At 41.4% G+C, this 14,486-nt stretch overlaps 1 long non-coding RNA gene across 1 annotated transcript in view; it reads right to left on the bottom strand.

Moving 5' to 3' along the window:
• LOC138756624 (uncharacterized) overlaps positions 1–14,486 on the bottom strand; it is a 37,797-nt gene that overhangs the window by 5,891 nt on the left and 17,420 nt on the right. The gene's annotated exons all lie outside the window — the stretch shown is intronic.

Consider the following 14,486-nt stretch of genomic DNA (forward strand, 5'->3'; position numbering starts at 1 on the left):
GGTAGTTCAATTTTAGTCAAAAATTCATCTATTTTCCCTTCTTTCCCTTCGTTTTCAGTTCAGTATAATTGTTCATAGAATTCTCTGAAGTTTTCCTTAATTTCTTTTGGATTATATGTAATTTGTTTGTCTTTTTTCCTTGTTGCCAATACCATTTTCTTAGTTTGCTCTGTCTTAAGCTGCCATGCTAAGATTTTGTGTGTTTTTTCACCTAGTTCATAATATTTCTGTTTTGTATTCATTATATTCTTCTCCACCTTATATGTTTGTAATGTTTCATATTTTACTTTTTTATCCGCCAATTCTCTTCTTTTGGTTGTATCTTCCTTTATTGCTAATTTTTTTTCTATGTTTACTATTTCCCTTTCCAACTGCTCTGTTTCCTGATTATAGTCCTTCTTCATCTTGGTTGCATAACTTATTATTTGTCCTCTAATGAATGCTTTCATTGCGTCCCATAGTATAAACTTATCTTCCACTGATTCCGTATTTACTTCAAAGTACATTTTTAATTGTTTTTCAATAAATTCTCTAAAATCCTGTCTTTTAAGTAGCATGGGGTTTAATCTCCATCTATACATTCTTGGAGGGATGTCCTCTAGCTTTACTGTCAGTATTAAGGGTGAATGGTCCGATAGCATTCTCGCTTTATATTGTGTTTTTCTTACTCTATCCTGCATACTAGCTGATAACAAAAATAGGTCTATTCTTGAGTATGTTTTATGTCTAGTCGAGTAGTATGAGTATTCCTTTTATTTTGGGTTTTGTTTCCTCCATATGTCCACAAGTTTCATTTCTTGCATTGATTTAATTATAAATTTGGTTACTTTGTTCTTCCTGTTAATTTTTTTTCCCCGTTTTATCCATATTTGGATCCAAATTCAGATTGAAATCCCCTCCTATTAGTATGTTCCCTTGCGTATTAGCTACCTTCAAAAAGATATCTTGCATAAACTTTTGATCTTCTTCGTTAGGTGAATATATGTTAAGTAGATTCCAAAGCTCCGAATATATCTGACATTTTATCATAACATATCTCCCTGCTGGATCTATTATTTCCTCTTCTATTTTAAATGGCACATTTTTGCTAATTAATATAGCCACTCCTCTTGCTTTTGAATTATACGATGCTGCTGTTACATGTCCTACCCAATCTCTCTTTAATTTCTTGTGCTCCAATTCAGTTAAGTGTGTTTCTTGGACAAATGCTATATCTATTTTTTCCTTTTTCAGTAAATTTAGTAGTTTCTTCCTTTTAATTTGGTTATGTATTCCATTGATATTTAAAGTCATATAGTTCAGCGTAGCCATTTTATATTTTGTTTATCTTCTCTTTCCGTTTTTCCGTCATTACCTTTCCTCTTTTTCCATTTCTGTTTTCTTATTTTCAACTCTTTACCAGACAACATTCCTACAACATCCAACATTTTCCTTATTCTCCTATTTCTATCTTCTTTATCCCCAATCTCCCCTTCCCCTCCTGAGTTGTCCTTTATCCCTTGTCGGACAACCACATCTCCCCTCTCCATTTGGATTTGCGAATCCACTCGCAAGCGTCAACTGATTTTGCAGTGACCGCTCTTTTCCCCCACCCAGCCCCCCCCCAGAAAAGATTTCACTTTTCATATGTCACAAAGGTCACTCTTTTAATTCCCTCCTTATTCTCTCTATTCCATTACCTTCCCTTATTAATTCTTGTCTATACTATCTATGTTTTCCTCTAATTACAGATACTTTCACGTATGCCCATTGTCTCTATTCACTCTTTTACCTCTTTACCCGCATACATATCAATCGTGATCATTTTTACCCTCATTACCCGTCTTCATCCCTCAGTCTATTTTTGTCTTTACCCACATACATATCAATCGTGATCATTTTTACTCTCATTACCCGTCTTCATCCCCCAGTCTATTTTTGTAATTGTTCTGCAAATTTTCGTGCTTCTTCTGGATCCGAGAATAGTCTGTTTTGTTGTCCTGGAATAAATATTTTCAATACCGCAGGATGCTTCAGTGTAAATTTATATCCTTTCTTCCATAAAATCGCTTTTGCTGTATTGAACTCTTTTCTCTTCTTTAGGAGTTCAAAGCTTATATCTGGATAAATGAAGATTTTTTGCCCTTTATACTCCAGTGGTTTGTTGCCCTCTCTTACTTTTTTCATTGTCTTCTCCAGTACCTTTTCTCTTGTAGTATATCTTAGGAATTTTACTACAATAGATCTTGGTTTTTGTTGTGGTTGTGGTTTAGGGGCCAATGCTCTATGTGCCCTTTCTATTTCCATTTCTTGCTGTAGTTCTGGACATCCTAGGGCCTTAGGGATCCATTCTTTTATAAACTCCCTCATATTCTTGCCTTCTTCATCTTCCTTAAGGCCCACTATCTTTATGTTATTTCTTCTGTTATAATTTTCCATTATATCTATTTTTTGGGCTAGTAATTCTTGTGTCTCTTTAGTTTTTTTATTAGATTCCTCCAATTTCTTTTTTAAGTCTTCTACCTCCATTTCTGCTGCTATTGCCCGTTCTTCCATCTTGTCCATTTTTTTCCCCATTTCTGTTAAGGTCATATCCATTTTATTTATTTTCTTTTCTGTGTTGTTTATTCTTCTTCTTAAATCATTAAATTCCTGTGTTTGCCATTCTTTAAATGACTCCATGTATCCTCTAACAAGAGCAAGTATATCCTTTACCTTGCCTTTCCCTTTATCTATTTCACTGTATTCTTCCTCTTCTTCTTCCTCTGGGTTGGCCATCTGTTTTTTCTTTGATGCCCTTTCCTCCTCTTCTTTCTTGTTTCCATTGTCTTCTGTGGTCTCTTCTTGCTGCAGGTGTTCTGCAGCTGTCGTTGCCGGCTGTGGAGATCGACTCCCCAGCTGGTCCCCCCTCCCGTCGGTGTGTTTTTTTTCACGCGCATGCGCGGTTGCGCACTTTTACTCGGCTCTGTGAGCCATTGTTGTAGTTCTTTTTCTACCGACCTGAGGTAGTGGTGTCCTCTCTCCACAGCGGGCCTCTTCGGACAGGTAAGGCCTTCACCTTTTTCCTCCGTTGTCTTCTCTTCCTCTCTTCTTTCCGTTGATTTTGATTTTTCTCCTTTTGTCTCCATCTTCTTTCCACCTTTATACTCACTTTTCTTTAACTTGTATTTCTGTGCCTTTGTATTTTCTCTTGTTTTTCCCGACTTTTCTGGAGAGGGCTGGAGTTCACCGTCCGGCCACTAATCCATCACGTGACTCCCCCCGTTCTTACTATTCCTGATGAAGGCCCGAAGCTTTGACTGTCTATTGCTTTCTATAGATACTGCTTTGATGAAGGGCTCAAGCCCAAAATGTTGGTTATCTTTGCTATATAAAATATACTATTTGTCCTGTTGAGTTTCTCCAGAATTCAGTTTTTACTTAATACTGCCTAACCTGCTGAGTGCCTCTCACCCTCTGCTTGTTGCCCCAGTTTTCTAGCAACTGCACACTTCTTTTTTACCATGATTTTGTCGGTACCTCATTGCCTGAAGCATTGGGGCAGAGGAGTTTGAGATCCTGCCACGGATCTTTTGCGGAGGTGCGAGCATATGCTGCAGATAGGCTTCCACTGGTTGAGACAGACATATCACTCTCTTTCTGGCTGCCCTGCCAAGGATGTTGTAAACTGAGGAGCTGCAATGGGAGCTCAGTGAGTGGGAGGTGAAACAACCCCCGATTCAAATGCCAATTTAAAAGTTAATTCAAAGCCAAAATCCACCCACCAGATATTTTGGGCAGATACCTGGTGTTCCAGGAGAAGCCTGGGGAACCCAGGCAAATTTTGTGCTGATATCACTCAGTCTAAAATTAGAGTGTGGCGTACTGCACAACAACATGAATGATGCAAATAACCTTGTTGGCCTGGGTTGGGTAGATATTCCATTTTTGGTCCAGGAACATGTAATTAACAGCAACATAATATTCTTTCAAAAACTGGGCAGATGCATAGATTATCTAACAACTACATTTACACATTGAACATGCCTAGATGAAGGAGTTGGCTGGTATTGGTTGAGATCAGTGTTCCTGTTCATTAACTCACATGGCTTAACCTTTAAAGTGTGACAAACTTGGGTGGTACATTTAGTGTAGATAGACTTCCTCTTTATGTCAAAGGCCATAACAATCAGAACTACTTGCGTCATGCCGTTATTCTTCTCCGGCCCCTCCCTCCTCTAAGCATCTTGTCACTTAGAGGAGAGCCAGGAAGTGGGCAGGGGAACAATGAAGTTGAATGTGACGTTGCTGGCTCCAGAAAGCGCAGAGAAACTAAAGAAGGAGTCCGCAGGTTGGAGAACCCTGAAACTCTTCTTTGGTTTCCCCAATGAACTGGTGGTCCACAGCCTTAAGAAAGAGGACGGCTCAGTCATATCCTCAGATGATCATTTTATGCTCTTCTGTATGACACTAAGGTCAAAGATAAAACAGCCTCCCAAAACTTCCTGTCCTCCATCGCAGAGGTCTTGGGCGTGCTGGAGGCAAATCCACGGAGACTCAGTGACTCTGAAGGGACTCTCTTTTGCTCCTCTTTCTCTCACTGTATGGAGTGCTGGGCAATACTAGTGGCGACTCTTTGTCTGCTTAATGGCAGACTAAAGGAAACTTTGTGTAATATTACATTTTCTGTTTTATTACATAACCTTTCAAAAATCTTGAATCTTAGACAACAGCAAGCATGAGAGTCTGGAGGTGCCAATTACCATGGAGAAGCTCACAGATTCCTTCCATTCCTTTGGGTCAAGTAAAACTCTTGGAAATTACAGCTTATCAGCTGACTTGCACTCAGCTCTGTGGGGTATAGGGTGGGTCCAGACCTGCTGGAAGTGTACAATGCAATGTTCCTGCCAGGCAGCAAGTCTTCAGATCCTTCCTGTACAACAGAAATATTATTCCCAATACATGATGTTCTTGGGATGACTGCTGCTGTGGAGTGAAGATAGTTTGCAGAATGAAAATTTGCTAAGTGCGGATGGAGAAAAATTCAATGGTCCTTGTCATGTTTCATCCCCAGTGGCAGAGGACTCTCTGATTCAAGGGCTGTTCCCGGACACACACACACACACACACACACACACACACACACACACACACACACACACACACACACACACACACACACACACACACAGACCTCCAGAGCTGCTGGAAGATCATCAACTCAGTGCAAGATGCCCTTCTGTCTGCCCTGTTTGGTCTTTCAGCACACGGAGATGTCAGTGAGGGAATGGCGCCGACTAGCACATTCCAGGCTGTAGGAGTATGCGCTGAGAGACTCACTGAGGTTTGGCGCTGCCAGCACAAGGCTGTCATGGGGAAGGACCACAGTCTAGAGTCCTACTGTCACTGAGAATTGAGGGGCTGAGATCAAGGTGAAGCCCCTCAAACAACCGTAACAACAAGGTGCCACAGTGGTGTAATTAGAGAATATGTGTTACAATGTAAATTGATGGATATGTATGCAGATGACACTGAGGATGTGAAAAACTGAACGGTTTTTGTTTGTGTAAATAATTTATTGTGAATAAAGTAAATTTTGGGGGGGAAAATCATGGTGTAATGGTTAGCACAGTGCAATTACAGCACCAGTGAGCTTGGTTCAAATCTGTCACTGTAGGAGTCTGTATGTTTTCCCATAATCGTGTGATTTCCTACACGTTCCAAAGGTGTATGGAACAGTCGGATAACTGATCACGTGGGTTTATTTGTGTGGAAGAAGGCTCATGGGCTGGAAGGGCCTGTTACCGTGCTGTATCTCTAAATATAAAAAAATTAAAAATTAATCTTCCAAATTCCCTAATGTGACTGTGCAACACTCAGTCCCATTGCCATGTATACATGTATTAATGAAAACCTGTTTAGCAAAAAAAATCAAAGCAAAAATTCTGGAGGCACTCAGCAAGTCAGGTAGCATCTGTGTGGAGGGGACTAGAGTCGGACATATCGGGTTGGAACTGGAAGAGTGAGCAAGGGGTGGGGAGACCAGATTGTGTTTGAGTGGAGACCAAAGTTGTCATTGGTAACAATTATTTCTAAGAACCACCAGTTGGAGAAAGAAATAAAAATGCAATAAAATGAGCTACTGCCAAATCTATGGAGAGAGAGAAATGGTGTCGTCGTCTGAGATTTTTAGATTCCGTATCAAGTCGCAGACGAAGATGAAGTGCTGTAGCTCTACCGTACATTGGCTGCTGTTGGAGCGAGGTAGTGAGGAAAAAACAGAGAGGACGGAGAGGGATTGGGATGAAGAATTAAGGGAACAGGTTACAGGAAGGTCAATGTTACCCTTGCAGACTGGAAAGAGGTGATCCTGAAAGCAATCAGCCAATTTTGCATTTGTTTTTATTTTGACACATAGATCTTATCATGAGAACCAAATGAAATATGTTAAATTAGCTTCGTCTGGAAAGTCCCTTTTAGTCCCTGGGTGGAGGGGAAGGGAAGAAGTAAGAGTGCAGTTTCAAGGGAAAATGCCATGAGAGGGAGATTAATGATCGAATCGGGGAGCTGGAAGGAATGCTGAACAGCGAGAGGAGGAGAATGACAATGAAATCTCATTTCTTTCTTTTGTTTTCTCTATGGAGACATAAAACCTCGAACATTACAGCACAGGAACACGCCCTTTACCCCACATGACTGTGCCGAATATGGTCCAGTTAAACTATCATTCTGCCGCTTCTCATGATGCCTACCCTTCCATTCCCAGCATTTTCATGCGTCTATCTGGATGCCTGTTAAACAGTGAAAAATTTATCTGACTCTCTACCCTGTTTAATCCTAAAAACTTCCATCAGGTCACCCTTCACCCTCCAAAACTCAGGAGAAAACAAGTTTGTCCAACTTCCCTTATTCCTTAATCCCACATGCTGATAAGTGTCTTCTGTACCTTTTACAAAGCCTCCACATCCTTCCTGTAAAGTGGGGACCAGAATTACACACAATGTGCGGCCGAGCTAAAGTTTTATACAGTTGCAATATGATGACCTAACTTTTATACTCACTGCACCATTTCACTTTACCTTGTTTCCACCTATTTCCTCTCAGCTGGTAGCATGTGCTCCTCTCCTTTCCCACCACCCCCCACCCCCTTTTGTTGTCCTCCTTTATAGATATGCTTTCAGTAAGCATGAAGTGAGTTGGCACCTCTTTATATTCATGGAATCATCATAAAACATCAATTTTATGAGAGGATATCATAAATTTTGGGGCATTTAATTAAGCATTTTGTCTTACTATTCTGTTGACCAGAAGACTTCAGGTAATAATCAGAATGCAGACATAAAGCAGGTTGTAAAAATACCTTAGCCATACACAAATGAACTGTATTTCAGATCAAATTTCAGATTAATTGTCAGAGTATATACATGAGATCACATACAACCCTGAGATTTCTTTTACCTGTGGCAGAATTACCACTAATTGGTTGTGAAAAATGTAAACTGTACGCAGCGTAAACATGTAAACAAAGAACTGTAAACAGATAACAAATGTAAACAAACTGACTGAGCAGTACAGAGAGAACAAGAAGAGAATCAATGAAGTGCACAAGTAAGAGTCCTTAAATGAGTCTCTGATTGAGGAGTCTGATGGTGGAGGGATAGCACCTGAATCGGAATCTGGCGGTGTGAGTCTTGTGGCACCTGTACCTCTTTCCTGATTGTAGCAGCAGCGAGAACAGAGCGTGTGCTGGGTGGTGTGGGTCTTTGATGATTGCTGCTGCTCTCCGACAGTAGCGTTCCTTGTAGATGTATTCAATAGTGAGAAAGGTTTTGCCTGTGATGTCCTGGGCTTTGTCCACTACCTTTTTCGGGGCTTTACGCTCAGGGTTATTGGTGTTCCCATACCAGACTGTGATGCAGCCGGTCAGCACACTTTCCACCACATCTCTGTAGAAATTTGCCAGGGTTTCAGGTGTCATACCAAACATTCGCAAACTCCTGAGGAACCAGAGGCGCTGACGTGCTTTCTTCATGATGCCATTGGTGCCCAGGAAAGATCCTCCAAGATAGTAACTCCCAAGAACTTAAGTTTGCTACTGAGATACAGTGGAACTGTTCAAGAGTAGTTTCTATTGATGCTTTATTTCTGAAGAAAGGCATTTCTTGTGGATGAATGATGGAAAACATTGAAACAAAAAGTGTGTGAGTAATGAAGGGAACTTTAAACACTGTAAATCCATGTTGATTAGAGTATGCAGAAGAATATTTTTCAGGGAGATATAACCTCCAGGGAGATATAACCTTTGCAGTTAAACTAACCTCCAAGTAGGTCTGGGGTCAAGCTTGAACTCTCTCCAATTTGATCCTCAATTAAATTTTACCAGAAAGTTGCAGGTGTCAATCTAGACTTCTCACAATTTATAGTGTGGTGGAAGATTGTCCAGTGTATGAATGAAGCTAACCAGTGAGGGCAGTGGGCAACTGGCAGAGAAGAAGAGGCAAGGACTAGAACAGGAAAGCCTGAATATATTGACCAGAGGGTAAACTTAAGATGGCTGTGGTCTAATCCTGCAGCTATTTCCATATTTAAAAAAAAAACTTCTTGGGGGGGAAAATACAACCATCTATATCAATGCTATCATCAATGGTAACAGTTTCTTTTAATTCACCCCTAATATCCAGGAGAAAACCAAACTCAAACTCGTGTTTCACATAGTTCGCGAATACCCATTTGAATCTGTATTCTATCACAGTTTGACTTGCAGACAGAAAAAGGTTAAGTTTAGTAGTCACTTTTTTTCCAATCGCCCCATTGGTCTGATTACGGTTTACTGCAGTCATAACCCTTCCTTCCACCTCAACCCACCCCATCCTGTGAGGCCAAATGAATATTATTTTCATTTCTAGGAAAGTAAAATTTTGAAAAATACCAGCTTGCTCGCAGCAAGGTGTTGACTCCTCTGCCTCACCTTTTCACTATTCTATTTGAAGATTATCTGCACACTTTCTTCTGAAGACCCCTCAGTACTAAAGATTGCAGCTGAACTTGGGAGATGAACTACATTTGTACAACAATGAATTGTTTCCACCAAAATAAGGAGTGGCTGGGGTGTCGGCCTGTTCACTGTTGTATGTGTTAAATGAAGCTGTGGCAATGTGTGTCTAATGACTCCACGTCTGAAGCCCAATAAAACATTTTGGAACTGCTGTCTAACCTGCTCGTGTTACAACATATTCTTCTTTGGCTTGGCTTCGCGGACGAAGATTTATGGAGGGGGTAAAAAGTCCACGTCAGCTGCAGGCTTGTTTGTGGCTGACAAGTCCGATGCGGGACAGGCAGACACGATTGCAGCGGTTGCAGGGGAAAATTGGTTGGTTGGGGTTGGGTGTTGGGTTTTTCCTCCTTTGCCTTTTGTCAGTGAGGTGGGCTCTGCGGTCTTCTTCAAAGGAGGTTGCTGCCCGCCAAACTGTGAGGCGCCAAGATGCACGGTTTGAGGCGTTATCAGCCCACTGGCGGTGGTCAATGTGGCAGGCACCAAGAGATTTCTTTAGGCAGTCCTTGTACCTTTTCTTTGGTGCACCTCTGTCACGGTGGCCAGTGGAGAGCTCGCCATATAACACGATCTTGGGAAGGCGATGGTCCTCCATTCTGGAGACATGACCCATCCAGCGCAGCTGGATCTTCAGCAGCGTGGACTCGATGCTGTTGACCTCTGCCATCTCGAGTACTTCGACGTTAGGGATGTAAGCGCTCCAATGGATGTTGAGGATGGAGCGGAGACAACGCTGGTGGAAGCGTTCTAGGAGCCGTAGGTGGTGCCGGTAGAGGACCCATGATTCGGAGCCGAACAGGAGTGTGGGTATGACAACGGCTCTGTATACGCTTATCTTTGTGAGGTTTTTCAGTTGGTTGTTTTTCCAGACTCTTTTGTGTAGTCTTCCAAAGGCGCTATTTGCCTTGGCGAGTCTGTTGTCTATCTCATATTATTAGTACAAATAACTCAGAATTAATTTCCACAAAGTTTTAATAATGCATTTTCTGTTTCAGCTGCCAGATTTCTTTTGATCAGCGTTCTTTGAATCCAAGTGGTAGAAAGTATAATTTGGGGTGGATGGGGGTTGGGGTTGGGGTGGCTTAGATATATGATGAGTGCGTGCATGGACTAAGTTCAACTTCCCTGAGACAATGGGAATGGAAGGATAATTAAATTCTTGCATTTTGAGTGATTATGAAAGTCTGAGAAGCACAGGAGAGTAACCAACTCTTCTGCCCAGAGGAGTCCAAATCTAGCAGGCAGAATCTTCAAATCAAACTAAGGTGAGATGTTGAGAAGGATTTACTCACACATAAGCTAACAATATCTCAAAGCAGTATCACTGGATGAAGAGATGTTGAAGTAATATTAATGGCTGAGAAATTCACAGTGAGGCGACCCCTCGCAGCCCCCTCGTGGCGCCTCACAAAATGACTGATGATCCAGCAGGCTGCACAAGGCCCGCGGTGCTGCCCTCCAATTGACCACAACTAAAGGAGCCTAACTGGCCTATCAAGGAAATGCACCAATCAGTGCTGAGGGGGCTTTGACCACACCCCTCAGCTTGAGAATAAAAGCAGGCCTGTGAGCCCAATAAAGCTCAGTGTTAATTCTACTCAACTGGGGTTCGTGTCATTCTTTCTGGGAACAGCATGTTCCTATTGAGCAAACCTGGAAGCAGCAATAACCTCTCCTGCGCTATAGGCTTTGCAGAGCCATACCTTGTAGCAGCTAGCTACAAAAGTGCTATGAAATGCAAATATATATCAGAAGTTAAAAAAAAATGTGTGTCTCTCTCTGATGGATGTGTATGTTGGCCTCCAGGGAGGTTTTACCTTTGGGCTGCAGAGAGGAGTGTGAATCTGGATCATCCTCCCCAAAAGAAGCAGGTGAGAGATAAATCAAGAACTTTAGATCGCTTGGCATGAGGAGCCAAGAGGTGAGATGGTGAGGACTCAAAATGAAATTGAGGTGCAGAGCAGACGCAAAACCAATACAGTTTTGGAACAGTCAGTCATAGTCATGAAGTTGAACAGATTCTCGGTCAACCTGTCAAGTATAATATGATAAGAAGCAAGGCAAGATTCACTTCACTTTGGCCCAGTAACATATCTTTATGCTGCAAAGATCTTTTTGAAAGGATAGGACAGTACTTTATATGTCAAAGAATAGGTTTGCACAATGCACAGAAAACAATATAGATTCTGCCATTGTATACAACAGCCTACTGAGAATAATTGCTTGCAATATCAATATCAATAGTTTCATCTTGCTATTACAAGAATGTCTGGCAGTATTTCTAAGAAAAATAGAGGGTTATGGATGGATGTAGGGAAGTATCAGATTGTTATGGAGCAGGTTTACATGGGTTGACACAACATCCTGTGCTGGAGGTCCTGTATTGTGCTGTAATGTTCTACGTTTAATTGACATTTCTTGCATGACTTTTGAAAGCGTCAAATGCTAATCTTTAATCGGACTTCAATGAGTTTGAGTTCTTTGTCATTCACATCAGGAACTAATTAATATTTTGTGAGAACTTTTTAAAAAATTTAAATGTACAGAAGAAACAGGCCCTTCTAGCCCACAATTCCACATCCCCCCAAATACACCAATTAACATACAAGCCCATACATTTTTGGAGGGTGGAATGAAACTGGAGCACCCAGAAGAAATTCACGCCAACATGGGGAGACAGTGCTGGATTCAAACCCAGGACACTGGCTCTGTAATAGCATTGGGCTAACCACTACACTGACCATGCCAGCCATTTGGCAAAAGGGAGACCTCACCTCAAGCTTGGAAGTGCAGTGACGTGGCATTTCTTCCATTCCTTTCACCAGCTGCGCTTCTCTGAGCGAAGAGCAAATTGGGTGAGTTGGTTTTTATGCTCGGTGTCCACCTGAGCAAGTAACACCACACAAGATAGGTCTCACCCTGGAGAATCTCATGGAGATTCTCATCCCAGCAGATGCGGCTGGATTTCAAGCCTGCCCCGAGAGGAATGATGATAGTTATCAGATGATCATTTTACCAACTACCTGTTAAATGACCAGACATCAGAGTATTATAAACCTCAAAGTTCAATGGAAATCCAAAGATCACATATTTACCTTAAAATTCCCATTCAAAATGTCAAATATATGAGGATAATCAATACAGATAAACTTTGTTTGTTTTGGTGTATAGTGTGGGAATTCAGGGTTTTCTTGCCCTTCTGGTTTTCCACTACATTCCTGCTTTTTCTGCTACATTCTGAATTTCTTTCTAAAAAGTGGAAAGTCCCTTAGATTTGTTCTATGTGATTTTCCCCATTCGCTGTTCTTTGATTCTTCTCCAACATCTTTGTTTTTATCATTTACTTTTTGTCTTCTTGTTATTTCTGAATGATTTCTCCCTTAAATAATCATTCAGCATTTTCACATCTCCCTCTTTACTCACGCTTTAATTTTCCCTCTTTCTTCTCACTGTTTGGTCTGCTTTTTATCCCGTCTTTTAAAGCGCATTTTCCCCATTCTCCCATTCCCTGTAAAAATCTGTTTAAAAAAAAAATCTGTAAAAGAGTGACACGGTTAGCTTAGCGGTTAGTGCAACGCTATTACAGCACCAGTGACCCAGGTTTCAATCTGGCACTGACGGTAAATTTATACGTTCTACCTGTGACTTGCGTGGGTTTCCTCTGGGTGTTCCACTTTCAATCCACATTCCAAAGACACATGAGGTTAGCAGGTTATTTGGTCACATGGGTATATTTATGTGAAGCAGCTCGTGGCTGGAAGGGCCTGTTACCTATTTCTCTAAATTAAAATTAGAAAGAACTAAGAAAAATAGAAATAAAAATACAACTGGAAATTAAATAAACAAAAATGTGATTATACACAGCACATAATAATCACAATTTAGATTAAATATATATAAATATTTTGGGATGGTTTACTCGGTTAAGGAGACTGTTCATCAATCTCACAGCCTGCAGGAAGCATCTATTTCCAAGCCCGGCAGTCCAGATTTTGATACTCCTGTACTTCTTTCTTGATGGTAGTGGGTCAAAGGTTCTGTGTGCTGGATGGAAAGGTCTTCTACAATTTAAGCATCACTCCTGGTACTTGTACAATCAGGTGAAAATAAACTTGAACTTGAAACATCCAGATCCAGCCCCTCATCTCAAAATATCTGTGCGCACCTTTTACCTCCACATATGCTTCTTGGCCCACTGAGTCCTTCCACATTCCAGATTCCCACATTTCAGCTTCCATTCTGCTTTATTGTCAATTGTTTTTAAGGGTAACAGCAAACACAGAACCAAATGCTTCGGAATCTCTAGGTCTGTATCGTGTCTCTGGACTGCTAGTGGCTGACAGCATGAAGTTTAACAATGCCGACAAGAACACAAGGTACAACACAAATGGGGCATTTGTGTTGTACCTTGGGTGAGTCTGCTTTTACCTTTGAGGCATGCGATTGGTCCAGATTGTTTCAATACTTGTTTTCAAACAATCTGGCTTAGAAATGTAATTCTGGTCGGATGAATCACGTTTTGTGTGCTACCCATTTGATTGAAAGTGGAAAGTCAATCCTGAAATGACCCACTCAACCATGTGCATGCAGCAAACCATATGAGGTAGGTTTGCAGACAACACAACTAGAAACCTCCAGATGCAAAGCAGCAATGTCAACTGGCATATGATGCACCTTGGACATCACTGCTACAAATAGCAGCATGAATGCAAACCTTAAACATGGTGTTGGATTTGCCTGGGGAGGAAAACTTTAATGGAAGTATGTAGGGCTGCTGGAATTCAAGCTAATGAGCCTTTCCTTGTCTGAACCCAGCAACTCAGGAATCCTTAGCAAGGGATTAGGGTCTCCAACTTCATGGTGACAACTAATCTTTTGGTAAAGATTGTACCTTTAAAAACTCCAACTAAAATGGGGGTGGGAGGTGGGGGGAGGGTTCAAAGCACAATTCCTTGCATATCACTAGTATAAGTTGTCAATGGCCCAGAAGAAAGGTGTATGGGTCACCTTCATAGTGCTGTTATAGCACAGATTTCCACACTACTATCTCTTATTATCTGTTTTCGTGCCCCTTCCTCCATCCACCCAAAGGTTCATTTAATTCCACTTGCATCATGAATGCCGTCAACTCCTTCCCCAATAATATGAGGCACTATTTTCTTTTGGGCACTTTCCCCCCATTGACGATGTATTTCACTCCACAGATGAATTATCGTCTAGGGTTTCAGTCACTAAGGTAAGGGAAGGAGGGTGTGCAGAAATTCACCAGAAAGTTATGAAGAGAGACCGGAGGGGAAATTCAGAGGTGAATGATCCAGTGATGGCGAGGATGAGCACATTTAAGTTCTTAGGAGTCACTATCGTGGAGGATCTTTTCTGGATCCCACACACTAATGGAGTCATGAAGAAAGCATGTCAGTGCCTCTACTTCCTCAGGAGTTTGTGGAGGTTCAGTATGACAACGGAAACCGTGGGA

Source organism: Narcine bancroftii, chromosome 3 (genome assembly GCF_036971445.1).
Source record: "Narcine bancroftii isolate sNarBan1 chromosome 3, sNarBan1.hap1, whole genome shotgun sequence".
NCBI classification, from domain to species: Eukaryota; Metazoa; Chordata; class Chondrichthyes; order Torpediniformes; family Narcinidae; genus Narcine; species Narcine bancroftii.